General features: G+C 42.8%; 1 protein-coding gene across 1 annotated transcript in view; it reads right to left on the bottom strand.

Moving 5' to 3' along the window:
• The window catches only part of LOC120054371 (lipoma-preferred partner homolog), a 109,616-nt gene that overhangs the window by 700 nt on the left and 81,348 nt on the right, over nucleotides 1-27,568 (bottom strand). The gene's annotated exons all lie outside the window — the stretch shown is intronic.

Here is a 27,568-nt window from a genome sequence, read left to right as displayed (position 1 = left end):
TAGACCCTCTGTCCACAGGTCTGCCTGCCTGCCTGCCTGCCTGCCTGCCTGCCTGTCTGCCTGTCTGTCTGTCTGTCTGTCTGTCTGTCTGTCTGTCTGTCTGTCTGTCTGTCTGTCTACGTTAACATGGTAACATGCACTCTGAACACATGTTAACATGACAACACGCTCTCTGAACACACGTTACAACATGACAACACCCTCTCTGAACACGTTACCATGACAACACGCTCTCTGAACACACGTTAACGTGACAACACACTCTCTGAACACACATTAACATGACAACACCCTCTCTGAACACGTTACCATGACAACACGCTCTCTGAACACACATTCACGTGACAACACACTCTCTGAACACACATTACCATGACAACTCACTCTCTGAACACACACTACCATGACAACATGCTCCCTGAACACATTACCATGACAACACACTCTCTGAACACACATTACCATGACAACACACTCTCTGAACACACACTACCATGACAACACGCTCTCTGAACACACATTACCATGACAACACGCTCCCTGAACATGTTACCATGACAACACACTCTCTGAACACACATTACCATGACAACACACTCTCTGAACACACACTACCATGACAACACGCTCTCTGAACAGACATTACAACACGCTCCCTGAACACGTTAACATGACATGCTCTCTGAACACACGTTACCATGACAACACACTCTCTGAACACACGTTAACATGACAACACACTCTCTGAACACACACTACCATGACAACACACTCTCTGAACACACATTACCATGGCAACACGCTCCCTGAACACGTTACCATGACAACACACTCTCTGAACACACGTTACCATGACAACACCCTCTCTGAACACACGTTACCATGACAACACACTCTCTGAACACACATTACCATGACAACACACTCTCTGAACACGTTAACATGACAACACACTCTCTGAACACACATTACCATGACAACACGCGCTCTGAACACACGTTAACATGACAACACACTCTCTGAACATACATTACCATGACAACACGCGCTCTGAACACACATTACCGTGACAACACGCTCTCTGAACACGTTAACATAAGGTTCTCATTAGGTTGCCAGGGTAATAACACAATGTACCAGTAATGTTCTCAGGACATACTGCCGCAACAAAATGTATGGGCAATAAAAGTGGTTGTGAGAAAACATTACAGGAACGTTCAACTAACATCAAGAAGGATGTTTAAGCCTTGAGACAATTGAGACATGGATTGCGTACGTGTGCAATTCTTTTTCTAGATTTAGTTATCCTCTTTTTTTGCATAAACAAAGACCTGGAAGTCAGAGTCAAGGTTTAGCTTTATATTTGTGTTAGCTCCGCCCCAGTCGTAAAGTTGATTAAATCCAGGGATAACACTGCTCCCATGTTTGATCCCCAGCTTGCGCCTATCAACAAAACATGGTAAAAATATGTACAATAAACATCTAGTAAAAATATGTACAATAAACATCTAGTAAATTGTCATGAGGTTCTAATGCGTTTTTTGACATGGATGGTCATACAACTAACTGTTACTGTGTTGAAACCCTAACCAACTGATACTACTAGTCCTAGTTTAACCCTAACAGACTGATACTACTAGTCCTAGTTTAACCAACGGATACTACTAGTCCTAGTTTAACCCTAACCAACTGATACTACTAGTCCTAGTTTAACCCTAACCAACTGATACTACTAGTCCTAGTTTAACCCTAACCAACTGATACTACTAGTCCTAGTTTAACCAACTGATACTGCTAGTCCTAGTTTAACCAACTGATACTACTAGTCCTAGTTTAACCAACTGATACTACTAGTCCTAGTTTAACCCTAACCAACTGATACTACTAGTCCTAGTTTAACCAACTGATACTAATACTCCTAGTTTAACCAACTGATATTACTAGTCCTAGTTTAACCAACTGATACTACTAGTCCTAGTTTAACCCTAACCAACTGATACTACTAGTCCTAGTTTAACCCTAACCAACTGATACTACTAGTCATAGTTTAACCAACGGATACTACTAGTCCTAGTTTAACCAACTGATACAACTAGTCCTAGTTTAACCCTAACAGACTGATACAACTAGTCCTAGTTTAACCAACTGATACTACTAGTCCTAGTTTAACCCTAACCAACTGATACAACTAGTCCTAGTTTAACCAACTGATACTACTAGTCCTCGTTTAACCCTAACCAACTGATACAATTAGTCCTAGTTTAACCAACTGATACAACTAGTCCTAGTTTAACCCTAACCAACTGATACTACTAGTCATAGTTTAACCAACTGATACTACTAGTCCTAGTTTAACCAACGGATACTACTAGTCCTAGTTTAACCCTAACCAAATGATACAACTAGTCCTAGTTTAACCAACTGATACAACTAGTCCTAGTTTAACCAACTGATACTACTAGTCCTAGTCCTAACCAACTGACACTACTAGTCCTAGTTTAACCAACGGATACTACTAGTCCTAGTTTAACCCTAATCAACTGATACTACTAGTCCTAGTTTAACCCTAACCAACTGATACTACTAGTCCTAGTTTAACCCTAACCAACTGATACTACTAGTCCTAGTTTAACCCTAACCAACTGATACTACTAGTCCTAGTTTAACCCTAACCAACTGATACTACTAGACCTAGTTTAACCAACTGATACTACTAGTCCTAGTTTAACCAACTGATACTACTAGTCCTCGTTTAACCCTAACCAACTGATACTACTAGTCCTAGTTTAACCAACTGATACTACTAGTCCTAGTTTAACCCTAACCAACTGATACTACTAGTCCTAGTTTAACCAACTGATACTACTAGTCCTAGTTTAACCAACTGATACTACTAGTCCTAGTTTAACCAACTGATACTACTAGTCCTAGTTTAACCAACTGATACTACTAGTCCTAGTTTAACCCTAACCAACTGAAACTACTAGTCTTAGTTTAACCAACTGATACTACTAGTCCTAGTTTAACCCTAACCAACTGATACTACTAGTCCTAGTTTAACCAACTGATACTACTAGTCCTAGTTTAACCAACTGATACTACTAGTCCTAGTTTAACCAACTGATACTACTAGTCCTAGTTTAACCAACTGATACTACTAGTCCTAGTTTAACCAACTGATACTACTAGTCCTAGTTTAACCCTAACCAACTGAAACTACTAGTCTTAGTTTAACCAACTGATACTACTAGTCCTAGTTTAACCCTAACCAACTGATACTACTAGTCCTAGTTTAACCAACTGATACTACTAGTCCTAGTTTAACCAACTGATACTACTAGTCCTAGTTTAACCAACTGATACTACTAGTCCTAGTTTAACCAACTGATACTACTAGTCCTAGTTTAACCAACTGATACTACTAGTCCTAGTTTAACCAACTGATACTACTAGTCCTAGTCCTAACCAACTCATACCATTTGTAGTGCCCACAACCCTTAAAGGGAGGGATGGAAAGTGGTGAGAGGCTTTATCAAACATAAGCTACTAATCTTATCAAAAAGCAGAAGCACGTATTCAAGACCGCTCTTTCTTTGAACTGGCCGCCATGATCGTATAAAATCACCACTTGATCAGATCTCCCCAGATATAGATCTTACAGATCAACGAGGACTATTGATCTGTAATCAAGTGTCTGGTGAAGTAAGGATTTCTACCAAAGCCAAGGGAAATGGACACTACTTCATATTCAAGGCCTGATAGCATCTCAAGGGAATGTCTGAGTTGTATCTTTATATCAGCGGTTGAAAGGGCCAACATCTGAACACATCTGAGGCCTTGGCTGGAGTTGATGCTGGGGGGGGGGGGGGGGGGGGGAGCATCATTTTCTGGCTAATTAAGATGGTATCGTTAGGTATCGCTATCACTACTTTTATACACCCTCCTGCTATAGCTTCAATGGACATACTGTAGATCTGTATTCATACCTATATTAAAAAACAGATTTTATTAAAATAAATGATCTCCAAACTATACGATATTTATAATTGAGTCAAATAAAATAAAGTGTAACACTGCCCTCATATCTTATAATCTTATATATTTTAGCTAAATCCTAATGTTCATGGATACGGACGAGGATGGAATTAATGGGGGACACTTTATTAAAACAAACTCTCTGCATCACATTACGTGTGACAGAGTGACACAGCCCACATTGATTAGAAAAAGTCAAACAATCTGTTCATGTTTTACTGATAAAGAGACTAAAGCGTTGTAGGTTCCGTCTCCGTCTCCGTCTCCGTCTTTGTGTTTTGACGGGAAAAATAGTGAGCAGGGATTATTGCTGCAGAAAGAGACAGATTACACATTGTGGAAAACGGCATTTTGATATCTTTAATTGACTTGAAGATATCTTTAATTGAGTTTAAGATGTCCCCAACTCAATGAGAAGTTTATCTTCGACCCAATTAATGACACTAGCAATTTAATTAGCGATATCTTACAAAAATACGGTTTTAGAAATGTTTTCACTAAAGACAGATAGAATCTCTGAAGAAATTAGAAAAAATTATTTTTTAATTTCAGTTTTTATCCATTTGATTTGGTGCTGATGTTCTGGACGGTGGATCTGGAATCGTGTTACAGACACACAGAGACAGGAGATGGGAAACGGGATATCAGACACACAGAGACAGGAGATGGGAAACAGGGGATATCAGACACACAGAGACAGGAGATGGGAAACAGAGGATATCAGACACACAGAGACAGGAGATGGGAAACAGGGGATATCAGACACACAGAGACAGGAGATGGGAAACAGGGGATATCAGACACACAGAGACAGGAGATGGGAAACAGGGGATATCAGACACACAGAGACAGGAGATGGGAAACAGGGGATATCAGACACACAGAGACAGGAGATGGGAAACATGGGATATCAGACACACAGAGACAGGAGATGGGAAACAGGGGATATCAGACACACAGAGACAGGAGATGGGAAACGGGATATCAGACACACAGAGACAGGAGATGGGAAACAGGGGATATCAGACACACAGAGACAGGAGATGGGAAACATGGGATATCAGACACACAGAGACAGGAGATGGGAAACAGAGGATATCAGACACACAGAGACAGGAGATGGGAAACAGGGGGCATCAGACACACAGAGACAGGAGATGGGAAACAGGGGAGATCAGACACACAGAGACAGGAGATGGGAAACAGGGGATATCAGACACACAGAGACAGGAGATGGGAAACAGGGGAGATCAGACACACAGAGACAGGAGATGGGAAACAGGGGATATCAGACACACAGAGACAGGAGATGGGAAACAGGGGATATCAGACACACAGAGACAGGAGATGGGAAACAGGGGATATCAGACACACAGAGACAGGAGATGGGAAACAGAGGATATCAGACACACAGAGACAGGAGATGGGAAACAGGGGATATCAGACACACAGAGACAGGAGATGGGAAACGGGATATCAGACACACAGAGACAGGAGATGGGAAACAGGGGATATAAGACACACAGAGACAGGAGATGGGAAACAGGGGATATCAGACACACAGAGACAGGAGATGGGAAACAGGGGATATCAGACACACAGAGACAGGAGATGGGAAACAGGGGATATCAGACACACAGAGACAGGAGATGGGAAACAGGGGATATCAGACACACAGACAGGAGATGGGAAACAGGGGAGATCAGACACACAGAGACAGGAGATGGGAAACAGAGGATATCAGACACACAGAGACAGGAGATGGGAAACAGGGGATATCAGACACACAGAGACAGGAGATGGGAAACGGGATATCAGACACACAGAGACAGGAGATGGGAAACAGGGGATATCAGACACACAGAGACAGGAGATGGGAAACAGGGGATATCAGACACACAGAGACAGGAGATGGGAAACAGGGGATATCAGACACACAGAGACAGGAGATGGGAAACAGGGGAGATCAGACACACAGAGACAGGAGATGGGAAACAGAGGATATCAGACACACAGAGACAGGAGATGGGAAACAGGGGATATCAGACACACAGAGACAGGAGATGGGAAACGGGATATCAGACACACAGAGACAGGAGATGGGAAACAGGGGATATCAGACACACAGAGACAGGAGATGGGAAACGGGATATCAGACACACAGAGACAGGAGATGGGAAACAGGGGATATCAGACACACAGAGACAGGAGATGGGAAACAGGGGATATCAGACACACAGAGACAGGAGATGGGAAACAGGGGATATCAGACACACAGAGACAGGAGATGGGAAACATGGGATATCAGACACACAGAGACAGGAGATGGGAAACAGGGGAGATCAGACACACAGAGACAGGAGATGGGAAACAGGGGATATCAGACACACAGAGACAGGAGATGGGAAACAGGGGATATCAGACACACAGAGACAGGAGATGGGAAACAGAGGATATCAGACACACAGAGACAGGAGATGGGAAACAGGGGATATCAGACACACAGAGACAGGAGATGGGAAACAGGGGATATCAGACACACAGAGACAGGAGATGGGAAACAGGGGATATCAGACACACAGAGACAGGAGATGGGAAACATGGGATATCAGGCACACAGAGACAGGAGATGGGAAACAGGGGAGATCAGACACACAGAGACAGGAGATGGGAAACAGGGGATATCAGACACACAGAGACAGGAGATGGGAAACAGGGGATATCAGACACACAGAGACAGGAGATGGGAAACAGGGGAGATCAGACACACAGAGACAGGAGATGGGAAACAGAGGATATCAGACACACAGAGACAGGAGATGGGAAACATGGGAGATCAGACACACAGAGACAGGAGATGGGAAACAGGGGATATCAGACACACAGAGACAGGAGATGGGAAACAGGGGATATCAGACACACAGAGACAGGAGATGGGAAACAGGGGATATCAGACACACAGAGACAGGAGATGGGAAACAGGGGATATCAGACACACAGAGACAGGAGATGGGAAACAGGGGAGATCAGACACACAGAGACAGGAGATGGGAAACAGAGGATATCAGACACACAGAGACAGGAGATGGGAAACAGGGGAGATCAGACACACAGAGACAGGAGATGGGAAACATGGGATATCAGACGCTGTGTCTGTGTTAGAGTGTGAGTGTGTCCATGTGTGTGTGTGTGTGTGTGTGTGTGTGTGTGTGTGTGTGTGTGTGTGTGTGTGTGTGTGTGTGTGTGTGTGTGTGTGTGTGTGTGTGTGTGTGTGTGTGTGTGTGTGTGTGAGAGAGAGTGTGTCTGTATCTGTGTGTGTGTGTGTGTGTGTGTGTGTGTGTGTGTGTGTGTGTGTGTGTGTGTGTGTGTGTGTGTGTGTGTGTGTGAGAGAGTGTGTCCATGTGTGTGTGTGTGTGTGTGTGTGTGTGTGTGTGTGTGTGTGTGTGTGTGTGTGTGTGTGTGTGTGTGTGTGTGTGTGTGTGTGTGTGTATACAGCTAAGCAGGGGGATATATCAGAATCAGGCACCACTACAGCTTTTCATCTCCACTTCCATTTCCTGTGTTTCCATCATAAGAATCAAACAGAAATGGGGAAAGCTGCCCTTGGGAAGTGATTAAATAGCTCTGATTCATAGCTTGACTGCTCAATAATTTTCTCCTGAACCCACCCCACTGTAGTCGTCCCCCCCCCCCCCCCCCACCCACCCCCACGACCCCTGACTTTTGAATACCACTCCTCTAGGACATCAGAGGACAAAAAAAAAAAGTTGACCCCTCTCTAAACTTTCTAAAATTGCTATTGTTTAAAATCCATTTGGCAAACGTCCTCATTCAGGGTGACTTCCAGTGTGGCTTTACACAAACAGGCCCAGCTATCAGGTTTCATCTGGTTCCACCAGCTTTCTATCTACACCTCAATTACAGAGGCTGTGTTACCTACTGTATGGTATGAGAACGGTACGGGGGGAGAGAGATTAAACAAACTAGAGATGGCGCGTCTCGAGGGGATGTGTGGGTGTCAATGGAATCACAGGTTGGTAATCACTTCAGAGAGCTAGAGGGAAGGAGGGTGGGGACAGAGAAGGAGACAAAAATAGAGAAAGAGAGTTACAGAGGGAGGGGGGAGGGAGAATGAGAGAAAGAGAGAGAAAGGGAGCGAGAGAGAGAGAGGGTGGGTGGGTGGGAGAGGCAGAGACACTGTTATAGTCTTCAGATCACAGGGCATATTCAGTGAGTGGATAAGAGCGCCCAACGTGTCCCACAGGGCTTCCACTTTAAACAGCCAGAAGGAAACCTCTCGGAAATAATTTCCCTTTTTGGTGGCTCGTGATCGCTAGGGCCCTCAGGAGCATTTTGTGTGTGTGTGCTATTTGTGTTTGTGTGTGTGAGCTATTCGTGTGTGAGTGCATGCTGTGCACAGTCATACACACACGCACACACAGTGCCAAAGACGAGCACACACCCCACATGTCGCCAGACATGTACACATACACAGACATAATTACCTTAATATACACATTAATCCATCCTATGCATGTCAGTGCAAACATATTCCAAATGCATATTGCACAAGTTCTTCAACGTTGTATTATAGTCCATGACAATCGTGGAATTACATTTAAAGGTACATTTCACCGCTGCTCTTTCACTGTATAAGTCCATTAGTATGTATTTAACATATAATATGTCTCGTAAAAATGACCTCACTTCACGCAAATACGAGTGTTTCTAATTCTCACCGGTAGAAACAGGCCTTCTACATTTGCTGGTTGTAAGCAAACCACAATATCCAGAAATCATAGCGGTTTCAGGATGTAATACCGCCCCTGTCGAGGATGGATCTGTTTGAAAATGGGGTGTCAACAGGTAATGTTACTCACTGGACCAGTCAGATCTGTTTGAGATGTCAACAGGTAATGTTACTCACTGGACCAGTCAGATCTGTTTGAGATGTCAACAGGTAATGTTACTCACTGGACCAGTCAGATCTGTTTGAGATGTCAACAGGTAATGTTACTCACTGGACCAGTCAGATCTGTTTGAGATGTCAACAGGTAGCTAATGTTACTCACTGGACCAGTCAGATCTGTTTGAGATGTCAACAGGTAATGTTACTCACTGGACCAGTCAGATCTGTTTGAGATGTCAACAGGTAATGTTACTCACTGGACCAGTCAGATCTGTTTGAGATGTCAACAGGTAGCTATTGTTACTCACTGGACCAGTCAGATCTGTTTGAGATGTCAACAGGTAGGTATTGTTACTCACTGGACCAGTCAGATCTGTTTGAGGTGTCAACAGGTAGCTATTGTTACTCACTGGACCAGTCAGATCTGTTTGAGATGTCAACAGGTAGGTATTGTTACTCACTGGACCAGTCAGATCTGTTTGAGATGTCAACAGGTAATGTTACTCACTGGACCAGTCAGATCTGTTTGAGATGTCAACAGGTATTGTTACTCACTGGACCAGTCAGATCTGTTTGAGATGTCAACAGGTAGCTATTGTTACTCACTGGACCAGTCAGATCTGTTTGAGATGTCAACAGGTAGCTATTGTTACTCACTGGACCAGTCAGATCTGTTTGAGATGTCAACAGGTAATGTTACTCACTGGACCAGTCAGATCTGTTTGAGATGTCAACAGGTAGCTATTGTTACTCACTGGACCAGTCAGATCTGTTTGAGATGTCAACAGGTAGCTATTGTTACTCACTGGACCAGTCACTCGTTCATAGAACACCAGCTTGTGAATAACTATTTATTTTTTGCTTCGACAAACAACTGTAAAGTTTAGTCATGGTGCTCATGTACCAGGATGTGCACACTACAAGCAAGCACAGGCTGCTGGGTAACATTCCATCAAGATGTCGAGCAGAACTAGTTAGAAAACTACATTTGTTTATCTTAACTAACATCTAGCTAGCTAGCTTTCATAATATACTGGCTAGACAATACAAAGCAAATCAATGTAATTAGCCAGCGGCTATCTAGTGATGTGATTTGTAACTTTGCCAAGTTAACTTAACCTAACGTAGCTAAAGTTATCTACAGCCTACCGGACCGTATCTAACCGTTAGCTAGCTAACTACCGCTGAGGCTAACGTGACAGGTATATATGTTCTATTTACAGAGTCCGATCCCATTAACATCAGCATCATCATCAAATTGACACTGAGGGGCAATGCTGTTACATCCAATGCCTGTTTTCCTGAGGCTGATTCCGTGCAGGTGCTTATATGTACATACACATACACATACACGCTCACATTCAAACACACACATGTAAATAGTGCCACACATGAAGTCCAACATATTCAGTTGGACTTCCTGTTTAGATTTGTGTTGTCCTTGATGTCTGTTGTTTTAGTTTTCTGTTGTTTTCCTTTGCTTTTCAAATGTTGTTTTGTTCATTTTGTTGGTTGTTGTTTTGGTTGGGTTGGAGGGGGAACAGTGGACTTGGGGGAATTTTCGGATGGTTGAGCGGCAGCTCTTCGAGAAACTGTGCGGGGATTTTCGGATACTTGGTGGCCTGGCGGTCGGGAGCTTGTCTGTCGACGTGCCCTTGGGCGGGGCGCTTAACCCTTGTGGAAATCACCTTCATGACACCATGATGAGCAGTGGAGGCTCCTTACAGGAGGAAGGGGAGGACCATCCTCCTCAGTGAATTTCATAAAAATAAAAATAGTGAAACATTAAAAATGTTATCTTCGTAGATAAAACTATACTAAATATTTTCACGTCACCAAATAATTGATTAACACAGAATTTTTCAATGAAAGTCTACAATAGCTTCAACAGCACTGTAGGGTAGCACCATGGTGTAGCTGGAGGACAGCTAGCTTCCATCCTCCTCTGGGTACATTGACTTCAATACAAAACCTAGGAGGCTCATGGTTCTCACCCCCTTCCATAGAATTACACAGTAATTATGACAACTTCCGGAGGATGTCCTCCAACCTATCAGAGCTCTTGCAGCATGAACTGACATGTTGTCCACCCAATCAAAGGATCAAATAATTAATATAGTACTGAAACCATAAGCTACAGCGAATGTGGTGAGTAGTTAAATCGAAGAGAGAGAAAGACAATAGTTGAACAGTTTTGAACAAATTCATATCTTCAAAAATGAAGGAGAAGCAAGAGAGAGAGAGAGAGAGAGAGAGAGAGCAAGATAACGCAGCTAGCTAGTTTAGCCTACTCAAACAGATGCTATGTTAGCTTCCTGGCTATGGCAATCCAACATTGGAACTCTTCCAAGTCAAGGTAAGCTTTTGGTTTTATTAATGTATTGCCACGTGGCCTACTGGTGTAACTGTTAAACTAACTCCTTGCTGACTGTACACTGTACTGCATGATTGTAGCGGGTTTACTAACACGTTAGTTCTAGATGCTATGTTGACTGTGACGTTAATAATAGTGACAACGATGTAGGCTGTGTGTAGCAGTTAGCGGTTATGATATGAAGGTTTGGCTTGGAAAGGTTTTTGGTCACAGACAGCTGATGTGTTGTGCACTGAAGTCCACAAGCGAAGGGAAAAGATGAGAGGAGATGCGTGTAGATGCGAGAAGGAATACAACCATCAAAAGGATCATGCTGTTTGTATGTGGCTGCTATGACAGTGATCATGCTGTTTGTATGTGGCTGCTATGACAGTGATCATGCTGTTTGTATGTGGCTGCTATGACAGTGATCATGCTGTTTGTATGTGGCTGCTATGACAGTGATCATGCTGTTTGTATGTGGCTGCTATGACAGTGATCATGCTGTTTGTATGTGGCTGCTATGAAAGTGAACTGTGTTTGCGTGTGATCAGGTGTGTATTCATTTCGCCCAATTCTGTTGAAAAACATTTCTTAAATGGAAGCAAACGGAACCAAACGGGGGATAAACAAACCTGAATTTGTCCAATAGAAACTCTTGTTTGTAACTGTTGGACTAATGATTACCCAATAGATCAGCTAGATGCAGGCAAGAGTGTGCAAGGCGGTATTGAATGTATCAATGTCTGTCACCTTGATTACTGAAATGTCTCTCGACCTGTACGCACCTACGTTGTAAACGTTCACGCATAGCCAAGGTTGCCCCCCCCTCTCTCCCCCCCCCCCCCTCTCTCCCCCCCCCCCCCCCCTCTCTCCCCCCCCCCCCCCTCTCTCTCCTCCCCCCCCCTCTCTCTCCCCCCCCCCCCCTCTCTCTACTGTGTGTGAAGGTAAGTATGTAAACGTTCATGCATAGCCAAGGTTGTGGGATATGGGATACCACTTCGCGCTGAAGCAAGCAGCGTAGCTGGATCTGTGGAAGTGGCTATCGGAGGGTCTAATTAGCCCCTACACCCTTCGTAATCACCCCCTCAGCTTTGGGACAAATGGGATACAACCTCATGACGGGTTAACGTTTGAGTATCATGCCGTATCCTGAACCTATGTATGCTAACATTGAACCCGGTTGGTTAATTACATGCAGATTCATGCAGGGTAGTAACGTTTTGAGTTGAGATTATGGTTCATTGTTTAGCTAGCTAGCTACATGTCTAAACAAAATACGTTTATCAACTTTCAAAGCAGAATTACTTTCCCATTGTTCCTCAACTTTTCTAGCTCTGAGTCTCTACTTTTATCCAATGTAAAAAAAATAAAAAAAATTCAAATGTTGCTACTTAAGACCGAATGGAGCCGCTCGGTCAAATATGAATGACAGTCCTCCAATATGCTGTAACAGAAAATAATCCTCCTCCCTCATCTTAAATGGCACCAACCGCCATTTTACTGCAAGTAGGCATAAACATGGTCCATGTCTAGTTGGCGTGTTTATAAGTTACAACTTCTACTGTAGTTCTTTATATTACGGAGGCTTAGTCAAGTGATTGTTTATGCAAAGCTTGAAGTCTAAATTGGAGAAAAGCAGAGTTATTAGTAAGGAGGGGGGTGGTGTCTGTTGGGGGTGGGTACTGTGTGTGAAGGTAAGTATGTATGATGTATTGACATGAGAGGGGTGGGTGGATTTAGTACCTTGTCTGAGTGTGTATTAATGGGGACTAAGTAGTACAATGTTGGCTAATCACTGACTACTATGTGTTACCTTGACACCAGCTCTAGTAGTACAGAGCCTGCCGACCCATTGGATGAAAGATGACCTTGACACCAGCTCTAGTAGTACAGAGCCTGCCGACCCATTGGATGAAAGATGACCTTGACACCAGCTCTAGTAGTACAGAGCCTGCCGACCCATTGGATGAAAGATGACCTTGACACCAGCTCTAGTAGTACAGAGCCTGCCGACCCATTTGATGAAAGATGACCTTGACACCAGCTCTAGTAGTACAGAGCCTGCCGACCCATTGGATGAAAGATGACCTTGACACCAGCTCTAGTAGTACAGAGCCTGCCGACCCATTGGATGAAAGATGACCTTGACACCAGCTCTAGTAGTACAGAGCCTGCCGACCCATTGGATGAAAGATGACCTTGACACCAGCTCTAGTAGTACAGAGCCTGCCGACCCATTTGATGAAAGATGACCTTGACACCAGCTCTAGTAGTACAGAGCCTGCCGACCCATTGGATGAAAGCTTTCAGCCTGGAACAAGCTCAACATCATCTGACTCGGAATAGGAAAATAATGCATGGGGCTGGCAAGAGCCAAAGTGTATGAGTCCAAGGTGATTGCAAGAGCCAAAGTGTATGAGTCCAAGGTCATGGCAAGAGCCAAAGTGTATGAGTCCAAGGTCATGGCAAGAGCCAAAGTGTATGAGTCCAAGGTCATGGCAAGAGCCAAAGTGTATGAGTTCAAGGTCATGGCAAGAGCCAAAGTGTATGGTTCCAAGGTGATTGCAAGAACCAAAGTGTATGAGTTCAAGGTCATGGCAAGAGCCAAAGTGTATGAGTTCAAGGTCATGGCAAGAGCCAAAGTGTATGGTTCCAAGGTGATTGCAAGAGCCAAAGTGTATGAGTTCAAGGTCATGGCAAGAGCCAAAGTGTATGGTTCCAAGGTGATTGCAAGAGCCAAAGTGTATGATTCCAAGGTCATGGCAAGAGCCAAAGTGTATGAGTCCAAGGTCATGGTATCGTAATAATAAAATAACCTTGTTGCTACTCCAACCTCAGATATGTTTTATTCAGAAGTCAAAATTACTTTACTGAAAGTCAACAAAGGTCCTTATTCCTCTGACTCAGTTCATACATTTCTCAATTGTAGGTCAGCAGAAAAATCCCTGCAGAGTTTGTTTTATTTTGTGGAACCCCACACACCCCTGCTTGAGGTTCCACTCACACCTCTCCGCCACTGAGTCAGAACTGTACAATTGAAAACCACAACTGTCATGTGTGTCCGTCTGTCATGTGTGAGATATGATCATTTTAATTAATTGTTTTATACTTATGTCACATGACAGTTAAATCAAAATTTAACTGTCTTATGCAGAAGAAAAAAATACATATATATATGTGGTAGGACAAAACAAGACCTTTAAGATTTGTTTTGCCTAATCTAGCCAATCCAAAAACAGGAGAGTAAGTTTATGGCAGCGATAAATACAAAACAAAGGATTGCTTTGAAGTAACTGTACTGTCACGTTAGTCAAGGCATCTGTTGGCTTTGCTTTGAGAATGATATTGAAGCCTACAGAACCTAGAAAAGGCTAATGTGTGGTGGATAAGTATGAGTCTGGTACTTTTTGTGATTTTTTTTTATTTTTTTTATCTGGTCAGTTCTTATTAATCCAGTCGCATATAAATATTATGCCAGTGAATGGAACCACATCACATGTTTTCCAATTAAGTTCCACCTACTTTTAATTTTTTTTCAGGTTTTTTTTCAGCCTGTCAGCTGACGAGCTATCTAACGTTAACTATAATCAACATCAAAGTTGTATTTTATTTTTTTAATTATTATTGATCAAAATCAAAATCAAAAGAGCCAAAGTGTATGGTTCCAAGGTGATTGCAAGAGCCAAAGTGTATGGTTCCAAGGTCATGAAGCTCATGAAGTTCTAAGTGATTCTAGTTACATCAGAAACCAATAAAGTGTTGACTTCAACTTCTGGATCAATTCATTGTAATATTCATTAAATTATATTCATTAAATTATATTCATTATATTCATTAAATTATATTCATTATATTCATTAAATTATATGTATTATATTCATGACAATTATTTGGAAGGAACTAGCTACAAATGTACTGCTAAAGCAAATGATGCAGAGAGTTGGTGTATCGTCGAAACTTTAATTTGTTGTCAAGTAAACATGTTTCAATTAAAACAGTAGATTAGTCTGTCAATGTTGCAAATAATTAGACATGCCTTGTATTGAAGACAAAGTCTGAAGACCGAGGTGAGTGTACACAATGTATGATAAAGGTACAGGTAGGTATGTTGATTAAGATATTTACAGTGCATTCGGAAAATATTCATACCCTTTGACTTATTCCACATTTTGTTGAGGTACAGCCTGATTTCAAAATAGATTAAATATTTTTTTTCTCACCCATCTACACCAAAAACTATTTGACCAATATTTTAGCAAATTTATTTAAATAAAATATACAGAAATATCTAATTTATATAAGTATTCACGCCCCTTTGATGTGACACTTCAAATTGAGCTCAGGTGCATCCAATTTCCTTTGATCATCCTTGAGATGTTTCTACAACTTGATTGGACTCCACCTTGTGGCCAATCCACTTGTTTGGACATGATTCAGAAAGAAACACACCGGCCTATATAAGGTCCTACAGTTGACAGTGTATTGACAGAGTAGAAACTGTTACATGAAGTCCAAGGAACTGTCTATAGTTTTCAGAGAATTAATGTATCTGTGGAAGGGTATAAAAATGTTTCTAGAGTATTGTAAATGTCCAAGAGCACTGTGGGAAATTGAAGAAAAAAAAACGTGGAATTAAGCAGACTCTGCCTGGAGCTGGCTGTCCGACCAAACTGAGCAACCGGGCAAGAAGGACCTTGCTCAGGGAGGGGACCAAAGAACCCAATGACCACTCTGACAGAACTACAGAGTTCCTTGGCTGAGATGGGAGAACCTGCCAGAAGGACAACAGTCTCTGCAGCACGTCACCAATCTGGGCTTTATGGGAGAGTGGCCAGATAGAAGACACTCCTGAGAAAAAGGTAAATGACAGCACGTCTGGAGTTTGCCAAAAGGCGTGTGAAAGATGAGACGAAAATGTAACTCTTTGGCCTGAATGTAAGGCACAACTCATCACCCAGGTAACACCATCCCTACCGTAAAGCATGGTGGTGACAGCATCATTCTACAGAGATGTTTCTCACCAGCAGGAGCTGGGAGACTGGTAAGGAGAGATGGAACAATGAATGGAGCCGAATAGAGGTAAATCCTGGATGAGAACCTGCTTCAGAGTGCAAACAACCTTAGACTGGAGGCATATATATTTACGTTCCAATAGGACAATGACCCACCAACATACAGCCAAAGCAACGTTGGAATGGCTTCAGAGTGTGAAAGACCTTGAGAGCAACAATGTGAAAGACCTTGAGAGCCCAGCCAAAGCCCGGACTTAAATCCCATTGAAAATCTGTGGAAAGGCTTGAAGATTGTTGTTCACCACCTACCCCCATCTAACTTAACAGAGCTGGAGGAAATCTGTAAGGAAGAATGGGAGAAAATACCCAAATCCAGATGTGCAAAGCTGATACAGACAAATCCAAGACGACTCATAGCTGCTACAGACATACCCAAGACGACTCAAAGCTGATACAGACATACCCAAGATGACTCAAAACTGCTACAGACATACCCAAAATGACTCAAAGCTGATACAGACATACCCAAGACGACTCAAAGCTGATACAGACATACCCGAGACGACTCAAAGCTGACACGGACATACCCAAGACAACTCAAAGCTGATACAGACATACTCAAGATGACTCATAGCTGATACAGACCTACCCAAGACGACTCATAGCTGATACAGACCTACCCAAGACGACTCAAAGCTGATACAGACATACCCAAGACGACTCAAAGCTGATACAGACATACCCAAGACGACTCAAAGCTGATACAGACATACCCAAGACGACTCAAAGCTGATACAGACATACCCAAGACGACTCAAAGCTGATACAGACATACCCAAGACGACTCAAAGCTGATACAGACAAACCCAAGATGACTCAAAGCTGATACAGACATACCCAAGACGACTCAAAGCTGATACAGACATACCCAAGACGACTCAAAGCTGATACAGACAAACCCAAGACGACTCAAAGCTGATACAGACAAACCCAAGACGACTCGACGCTGTAATCGCCACCGAAGGTGCTTCTACAAAGTATTGACTCAGTGGTGTGAATACTTATGTAAATAAGATATTTATTCTAAAGGATGTAACTAACTTGTTTCTCTGTACTTGAAAAGCATAATGTATGATGAGAGACACAGACAGACAGAAAGACAGTGAAGAATGTTTGACAACGACTTCACATCAATAATTTGATATAAACTGCCAACCGAGGAACTAGAAGCTGCTTCAAACACCTCCCTCAATAATAAAGGACAGCAATCAGATAGACATCATATTCTATCCCTGCTGGAAATGATCCCAAATACTTTCCAACTATTTTAGCCCGGGATGGATGGCTGCATAAAGTAAGCATGAAAGAGAGAAGAAAAAAAACATTCCCTTGTGTCCTTCTGAGCAGGGAATGGAAGGAACCACCATTTTTAATATCACTACTTCAAATAGTTATTCTATTCCAATGCAATATGAACGGACGGGAGGGAGGGAGGACGGGGGGGAGGGAGGACGGGAGGGAGGATGGGAGGGAGGGAGGATGGGAGGGAGGACAGGAGGGAGGGAGGGAGGGACGGGAGGGAGGGAGGGAGGGAGGACGGGAGGGAGGGAAGAAGGATTGAGGGAGGGAGGATGGGAGGGAGGATGGGAGGGAGGGAGGGAGGACAGGAGGGAAGAAGGATGGGAGGGAGGGAGAGTTCATTATACTTGACACACACACACACACACACACACACAAAGACACACTCTCTCTCTTTCTCCTTTTATTCAAACCCTCAGAAGCAGCCTCATTTTTTTTTATTTTTTTTTACACGGAAAGTCAAAAAGGAGACTTGAAGAAGGTCTGTTTAAAAGAAGAGAAGCCTGTTCCCAGAGAGTAGGGGGAAGCTTACAATGGTTAGACGATTTAATTGGTTAAAAGGAAAAGATTAAAGATTCCCTGACTCTATTCCATAAATAATAGATGTCTAATGTATTTGTAGTGACAGGGAGAGAGAGGCTGTTGTTTGGGGATGGGGGATGTTGAGTGGCAGAACGCTTCACATCTCTCTCTCTTCTCTCTCTCTCTTCTCTTTGCCTTCTTCTTTGTTTTCACACTGCGTGATATTCAAGCAGCATGAAAGGCAGAGAGGGAGCACACTTGCGGCTCAATTTGATCTTGCATCGCCGGAAATCAAACATCGCACATATAAAGAAGGGTTGCAACGCAAGGAGGAACTTTTTTGTGGGAAACCAAACTTTTTAACACTATGTTGTGTTAGTCGAGAGAGAGAATATGGTGTAATTCACACACACACACACACACACACACACACACACACACACACACACACACACACACACACAGAAACACACACACACACACACACACACACACACACACACACACACACACACACACACACACACACACACACACACACACACACAGAAACACACACACACAAACACACACACACACACACACACACAGAAACGCACAGAAACACACACAGAAACGCACAGAAACACACACACACTCACACACACACACACACACACACACACACACACACACACACACAGAAACACACACACACAAACACACACACACACACACACACACACACACACACACACACACACACACACACACATACACACACACACACACACACACACACACACACACACACACACACACACACACACACACACACACACACACACACACACACACACACACACACAGAAACACACACACACAAACACACACACACACACACACACACAGAAACGCACAGAAACACACACAGAAACGCACAGAAACACACACACACTCACACACACACACACACACACACACACACACACACAACCCCTCGCAGTATTAAAATACAAAGCCAGACAACTGCATACAAAACAAATAACCAAGACCACAATACATATTTTGGGATTTCAAGAAGATTGTTTAGATTACAGTGGGCTATGAAATAACAAGATGCCCTGGTAGAAAACTGAAATGCCAGGAGAGTAGATGTTGTTTTTCAGGAACAACCAAACTGCAGCGGCAAAAAAACAAACCAAAACAAAACATGGGAAATTCAAACTGCAGCAAATTATACTGCTCTGCTACACAACTTTCTATGGCATCTCACCCCTGAACTAAATTATGACATCTCACCCCCTGAACTAAATTATGACATCTCACCCCCTGAACTAAATTATGACATCTCACCCCCTGAACTAAATTATGACATCTCACCCCTCAACTAAAGTATGACATCTCACCCCTCAACTAAAGTATGACATCTCACCCCTCAACTAAATTATGACATCTCACCCCTCAACTAAATGATGACATCTCACCCCTCAACTAAATTATGACATCTGACCCCTCAACTAAATTATGACATCTCACCCATCAACTAAAATATGACATCTCACCCCTCAACTAAATGATGACATCTCACCCCTCAACTAAATGATGACATCTCACCCCTCAACTAAATGATGACATCTCACCCCTGAACTAAATTATGACATCTCACCCCTCAACTAAATTATGACATCTCACCCCTCAACTAAATGATGACATCTCACCCCTCAACTAAATGATGACATCTCACCCATCAACTAAAATATGACATCTCACCCCTCAACTAAATGATGACATCTCACCCCTCAACTAAATGATGACATCTCACCCCTCAACTAAATGATGACATCTCACCCCTGAACTAAATTATGACATCTCACCCCTCAACTAAATTATGACATCTCACCCCTCAACTAAATGATGACATCTCACCCCTCAACTAAATGATGACATCTCACCCCTGAACTAAATTATGACATCTCACCCCTCAACTAAATTATGACATCTCACCCCTGAACTAAATGATGACATCTCACCCCTGAACTAAATTATGACATCTCACCCCTCAACTAAATTATGACATCTCACCCCTCAACTAAATTATGACATCTCACCCCTGAACTAAATTATGACATCTCACCCCTCAACTAAATGATGACATCTCACCCCTCAACTAAATTATGACATCTCACCCCTCAACTAAATTATGGCATCTCACCCCTCAACTAAATTATGACATCTCACCCCTCAACTAAATGATGACATCTCACCCCTCAACTAAATTATGACATCTCACCCCTCAACTAAATTATGACATCTCACCCCTCAACTAAATTATGACATCTCACCCCTGAACTAAATTATGACATCTCACCCCTGAACTAAATTATGACATCTCACCCCTGAACTAAATTATGACATCTCACCCCTCAACAAAATTATGACATCTCACCCCCCAACTAAATTATGACATCTGACCCCTCAACTAAATTATGACATCTCACCCATCAACTAAATTATGACATCTCACCCCTCAACTAAATTATGACATCTCACCCCTCAACTAAATTATGACATCTCACCCTTCAACTAAATTATGACATCTCACCCCTCAACAAAATTATGACATCTCACCCCTCAACTAAATTATGACATCACCCCCCCAACTAAATTATGACATCACCCCCCCAACTAAATTATGACATCTCACCCCCCAACTAAATTATGACATCTCACCCCTGAACTAAATCATGACATCTCACCCCTCAACTAAATTATGACATCTCACCCCTCAACTAAATTATGACATCTCACCCCTCAACAAAATTATGACATCTCACCCCTGAACTAAATTATGACATCTCACCCCTCAACTAAATTATGACATCTCACCCCTGAACTAAATTATGACATCTCACCCCTCAACTAAATTATGACATCTGACCCCTCAACTAAATTATGACATCTCACCCATCAACTAAATTATGACATCTCACCCCTCAACTAAATTATGACATCTCACCCCTGAACTAAATTATGACATCTCACCCCTCAACTAAATTATGACATCTGACCCCTCAACTAAATTATGACATCACCCCCCCAACTAAATTATGACATCACCCCCCCAACTAAATTATGACATCTCACCCCTCAACTAAATTATGACATCTCACCCATCAACTAAATTATGACATCTCACCCCTGAACTAAATGATGACATCTCACCCCTGAACTAAATTATGACATCTCACCCCTCAACTAAATGATGACATCTCACCCCTGAACTAAATTATGACATCTCACCCCTCAACTAAATTATGACATCTCACCCCTGAACTAAATTATGACATCTCACCCCTCAACTAAATTATGACATCTCACCCCTCAACTAAATTATGACATCTCACCCCTGAACTAAATCATGACATCTCACCCCTGAACTAAATCATGACATCTCACCCCTCAACTAAATTATGACATCTCACCCCTCAACTAAATTATGACATCTCACCCCTCAACAAAATTATGACATCTCACCCCTGAACTAAATTATGACATCTCACCCCTCAACTAAATTATGACATCTCACCCCTGAACTAAATTATGACATCTCACCCCTCAACTAAATTATGACATCTGACCCCTCAACTAAATTATGACATCTCACCCATCAACTAAATTATGACATCTCACCCCTCAACTAAATTATGACATCTCACCCCTGAACTAAATTATGACATCTCACCCCTCAACTAAATTATGACATCTGACCCCTCAACTAAATTATGACATCACCCCCCCAACTAAATTATGACATCACCCCCCCAACTAAATTATGACATCTCACCCCTCAACTAAATTATGACATCTCACCCATCAACTAAATTATGACATCTCACCCCTGAACTAAATTATAACATCTCACCCCTCAACTAAATTATGACATCTCACCCCTCAACTAAATTATGACATCTCACCCCTCAACTAAATTATGACATCTCACCCCTGAACTAAATTATGACATCTCACCCCTCAACTAAATTATGACATCTCACCCCCCAACTAAATTATGACATCTGACCCCTCAACTAAATTATGACATCTCACCCATCAACTAAATTATGACATCTCACCCCTCAACTAAATTATGACATCTGACCCCTCAACTAAATTATGACATCTCACCCATCAACTAAATTATGACATCTCACCCCTCAACTAAATTATGACATCTCACCCCTCAACTAAATTATGACATCTCACCCCTCAACTAAATTATGACATCTCACCCCTCAACTAAATTATGACATCTCACCCCTCAACTAAATTATGACATCTGACCCCTCAACTAAATTATGAAATCTCACCCCTCAACTAAATTATGAAATCTCACCCCTCAACTAAATTATGACATCTCACCCCTCAACTAAATTATGACATCTGACCCCTCAACTAAATTATGAAATCTCACCCCTCAACTAAATTATGACATCTCACCCCTCAACTAAATTATGACATCTGACCCCTCAACTAAATGATGACATCACCCCCCCAACTAAATTATGACATCTCACCCCTCAACTAAATGATGACATCTCACCCCTGAACTAAATTATGACATCTCACCCCTCAACTAAATTATGACATCTCACCCCTGAACTAAATTATGACATCTCACCCCTCAACTAAATTATGACATCTCACCCCTGAACTAAATTATGACATCTCACCCCTCAACTAAATTATGACATCTCACCCCTCAACTAAATTATGACATCTCACCCCTGAACTAAATTATGACATCTCACCCCTCAACTAAATTATGACATCTCACCCCTCAACTAAATTATGACATCACCCCCCCAACTAAATTATGACATCACCCCCCCAACTAAATTATGACATCTCACCCCTCAACTAAATTATGACATCTCACCCATCAACTAAATTATGACATCTCACCCCTCAACTAAATGATGACATCTCACCCCTGAACTAAATTATGACATCTCACCCCTCAACTAAATTATGACATCTCACCCCTGAACTAAATTATGACATCTCACCCCTCAACTAAATTATGACATCTCACCCCTGAACTAAATTATGACATCTCACCCCTCAACTAAATTATGACATCTCACCCCTCAACTAAATTATGACATCTCACCCCTGAACTAAATTATAACATCTCACCCCTCAACTAAATTATGACATCTCACCCCTCAACTAAATTATGACATCTCACCCCTCAACTAAATTATGACATCTCACCCCTGAACTAAATTATGACATCTCACCCCTCAACTAAATTATGACATCTCACCCCCCAACTAAATTATGACATCTGACCCCTCAACTAAATTATGACATCTCACCCATCAACTAAATTATGACATCTCACCCCTCAACTAAATTATGACATCTCACCCCTCAACTAAATTATGACATCTCACCCCTCAACTAAATTATGACATCTCACCCCTCAACTAAATTATGACATCTCACCCCTCAACTAAATTATGACATCTGACCCCTCAACTAAATTATGACATCACCCCCCCCAACTAAATTATGACATCACCCCCTCAACTAAATTATGAAATCTCACCCCTCAACTAAATTATGACATCTGACCCCTCAACTAAATTATGACATCTCACCCCTCAACTAAATTATGACATCTCACCCCTCAACTAAATTATGACATCTCACCCCTCAACTAAATTATGACATCTGACCCCTCAACTAAATTATGAAATCTCACCCCTCAACTAAATTATGACATCTCACCCCTCAACTAAATTATGACATCTGACCCCTCAACTAAATTATGACATCACCCCCCCAACTAAATGATGACATCTCACCCCTCAACTAAATTATGACATCTCACCCATCAACTAAATTATGACATCTCACCCCTCAACTAAATGATGACATCTCACCCCTGAACTAAATTATGACATCTCACCCCTCAACTAAATTATGACATCTCACCCCTGAACTAAATTATGACATCTCACCCCTCAACTAAATTATGACATCTCACCCCTGAACTAAATTATGACATCTCACCCCTCAACTAAATTATGACATCTCACCCCTCAACTAAATTATGACATCTCACCCCTCAACTAAATTATGACATATCACCCCTCAACTAAATTATGACATCTCACCCCTCAACTAAATTATGAAATCTCACCCCTCAACTAAATTATGACATCTGACCCCTCAACTAAATTATGACATCTCACCCCTCAACTAAATTATGACATCTCACCCCTCAACTAAATTATGACATCTCACCCCTCAACTAAATTATGACATCTGACCCCTCAACTAAATTATGAAATCTCACCCCTCAACTAAATTATGACATCTGACCCCTCAACTAAATTATGACAAGGAATCTCACTCCACAACTAAAACCCAGAGTGCACAATTCATTTGTTGTGACAGGTTTTGAAAAGGGGACAAGAAAAAGTACAGAGTCATGATACTGCTGATTAGTATATTATATTGATTATGGATGTAAACAAACATCATAGATCAGTGTTGAACAGCAGAGGACCAGTCTGTCACAATGCATTGTCAGTGTAATGGACGACTAATGAAGTGATCAGTCTGTCACAATGCATTGTCAGTGTAATGAATGACTAATGAAGTCCCAATTTGTTCACTTGTTTATTTTGTTTATTTATTATTTGTTTCATTCTCTTCTCCCCTCAAGATTCATCTATTGTGTTACTTTTTGGTTGAACATTTCCTTCTATTCTGTGGCGTAACACGGAACCCAAACCACGCCACACGAGCGGTGTAGTCAGCCTGTTGCCTTGGGATGACAAAGGGAAGTGATGTCATCGATGCGCAATAATCTCTGAATGCTTCCTTTCCTCCTTAGCGCTCATCCACTCCTCCTCCTCTCCTCCTCATCCACCCCTCTCCTCATCCACTCCTCCTCCTCTCCTCCTCCTCCACCTCTCCCTTAATTTCATTCCCAATGTCACAACAATGAAGAACTGTACTATTGTGATGCTGCCTGCGACGATAGAGGAGGAGAAGAGGAGAAGAGAGAGGGATGAGAGGAGAGAGGGATGAGAGCAGAGAGGGATGAGAGCAGAGAGGGATGAGAGGAGAGAGGATAGTCGAGGAAAGAGGGATGAGAGGAGAGAGGGATGAGACGAGAGAGGGATGAGAGGAGAGAGGGATGAGAGGAGAGAGGGATGAGAGGAGAGAGGGAAGAGAGGAGAGAGGATAGTTGAGGAGAGAGGGATGAGAGGAGAGAGGATAGTTGAGGAGAGAGGTATGAGAGGAGAGAGGGATGAGAGGAGAGAGGGAAGAGAGGAGAGAGGATAGTTGAGGAGAGAGGGATGAGAGGAGAGAGGGATGAGAGGAGAGAGGGAAGAGAGGAGAGAGGATAGTTGAGGAGAGAGGGATGAGAGGAGAGAGGATAGTTGAGGAGAGAGGGATGAGAGGAGAGAGGATAGTTGAGGAGAGAGGGATGAGAGGAGAGAGGGATGAGAGGAGAGAGGGAAGAGAGGAGAGAGGGAAAGCATTATGGCCTGGCCTGTTAGGGCCCTGGGCTGCAGGCTGGTGGAGGGGGAGGGAAGGGAGGCCCAGTGTAGGTTACATGTTTTTGAAACAGGTTGGCAGAAGTGACATGGGTGGTGTGTGTGGGTGAGTGGTTGAGTGTGTGTGTTTTTGTGTGTGTGTCAGGGAGAGAGGAGGGATAGCGTATGGTGAGGCCGAGAGAGAGTCAAGTGAGTGCCTATGGGTGTCAGTGTGTGTGTGTGTGTGTGTGTGTGTGTGTGTGTGTGTGTGTGTGTGTGTGTGTGTGTGTGTGTGTGTGTGTGTGTGTGTGTGTGTGTGTGTGTGTGTGTGAGTCAAGTTAGTGTGTGTGTGTGTGTGTGTGTGTGTGTGTGTGTGTGTGTGTGTGTGTGTGTGTGTGTGTGTGTGTGTGTGTGTGTGTGTGTGTGTGTGTGTGTGTGTCAGTGAGGACGTCTATTCATTCCTGGGGTCAAACGCTCGAAATCTAGCAACGTGAGTCGCCCAAGAGCCTCAGCTGGGCTGGCATGGCAGCTGATCTCACAAGCCTCAGTGGGGCTGTCTGAAAGAGGCAGGATCGAGCTCCCAGCCTGCGGGGGAGTAAGATGGGGGGGGGGGGGGGGGTCACTTCACGTGAGCCAGCACTGAGAAGAGAAGCGGGCTGCCACTCTCTGTCACTCGCTGCACGCCATATATTCTGCTGCCCAGAAACTAGAAAGCAGAGCTGAGCTGAGTGGAGTGGAAAAGGAGGAGAAGGGAGGGGGGGAGGTCAACAGTACTGGGCGACCACCAAAAAATAATAATAATTAACTGGGGAAAACAGAGAGACACCCAACATAAAGACAACACAGAGAAATACAGTGCGGGAAACATCGCTCCAGTGCTCCATGTCCTTTCCAACCGCTTCTCCCTCACCAGAAGAAAACAAATGCTTTCCATATTGACTCCATTCACTAAAATAATCACTTAATAACCATCTATACTGGTGACTACTTGGGTCCTACCATTTGGTTTTGAAGTATTGAAATCAAACCATATGATTTGAATTAAAAATATTTCAATAAACAACATGAAAAGATGCCTGTAATAAGAAGACATCGTTTTAAATAGGCACGTCGTATTATACAGCATATACATCTCTGAAGAGGTCAGGAGACGGACAGGAAGCACAAGAAGGAACTAAAATTCATTATTTAGGATATATTATTAGCCTATTATTTCGAGGTGATAGCCTTCAGTAAACTGTGAACTAGGCTGGTAAGGATATGATCCGTTTCAGGAAGCTGGGCGTATGGAAACGCACGTTTACAGGAGAGACATTTGAAAAGAAAAATTCCCCCATCTGTAAATACGAATAAAATATTTCAATTAAGAGTGTAGATTTTTTTTAGCCACGGAAAAAGTCGGGAACCTTCCCCCATGATTGGCTGAGATAATGGATGGGCTGGACATGCCGGGAGATGAGTTTGGAATGGTCTGCCATGTAGCAGGCTTCTGTCTATAACGTGAGCTGCTCAGTACGTGTTGATAATCCACGCTACCGCAGCTTTTAATTTTAAAGATATAACGTTAGCCATCGAGAAATACACATTTTTTTGCTATTTTTCTCTTCAACATTGATGCCCTGAATCAACAGGGCAGTTGGGAACCGGAGTGATGGGCTACATTCCACACGCCACGGAACCAGTTGGGAACCGGAGTGATGGGCTACATTACACACGCCACGGAACCAGTTGGGAACCGGAGTGATGGGCTACATTACACACGCCACGGAACCAGTTGGGAACCGGAGTGATGGGCTACATTACACACGCCACGGAACCAGTTGGGAACCGGAGTGATGGG

The sequence above is a fragment of the Salvelinus namaycush genome, chromosome 10 (genome assembly GCF_016432855.1).
Source record: "Salvelinus namaycush isolate Seneca chromosome 10, SaNama_1.0, whole genome shotgun sequence".
Taxonomy (NCBI): Eukaryota; Metazoa; Chordata; class Actinopteri; order Salmoniformes; family Salmonidae; genus Salvelinus; species Salvelinus namaycush.
Note: the sequence above shows the minus strand (reverse complement) of the source record. Positions and strands in the feature narration are given on the sequence as shown.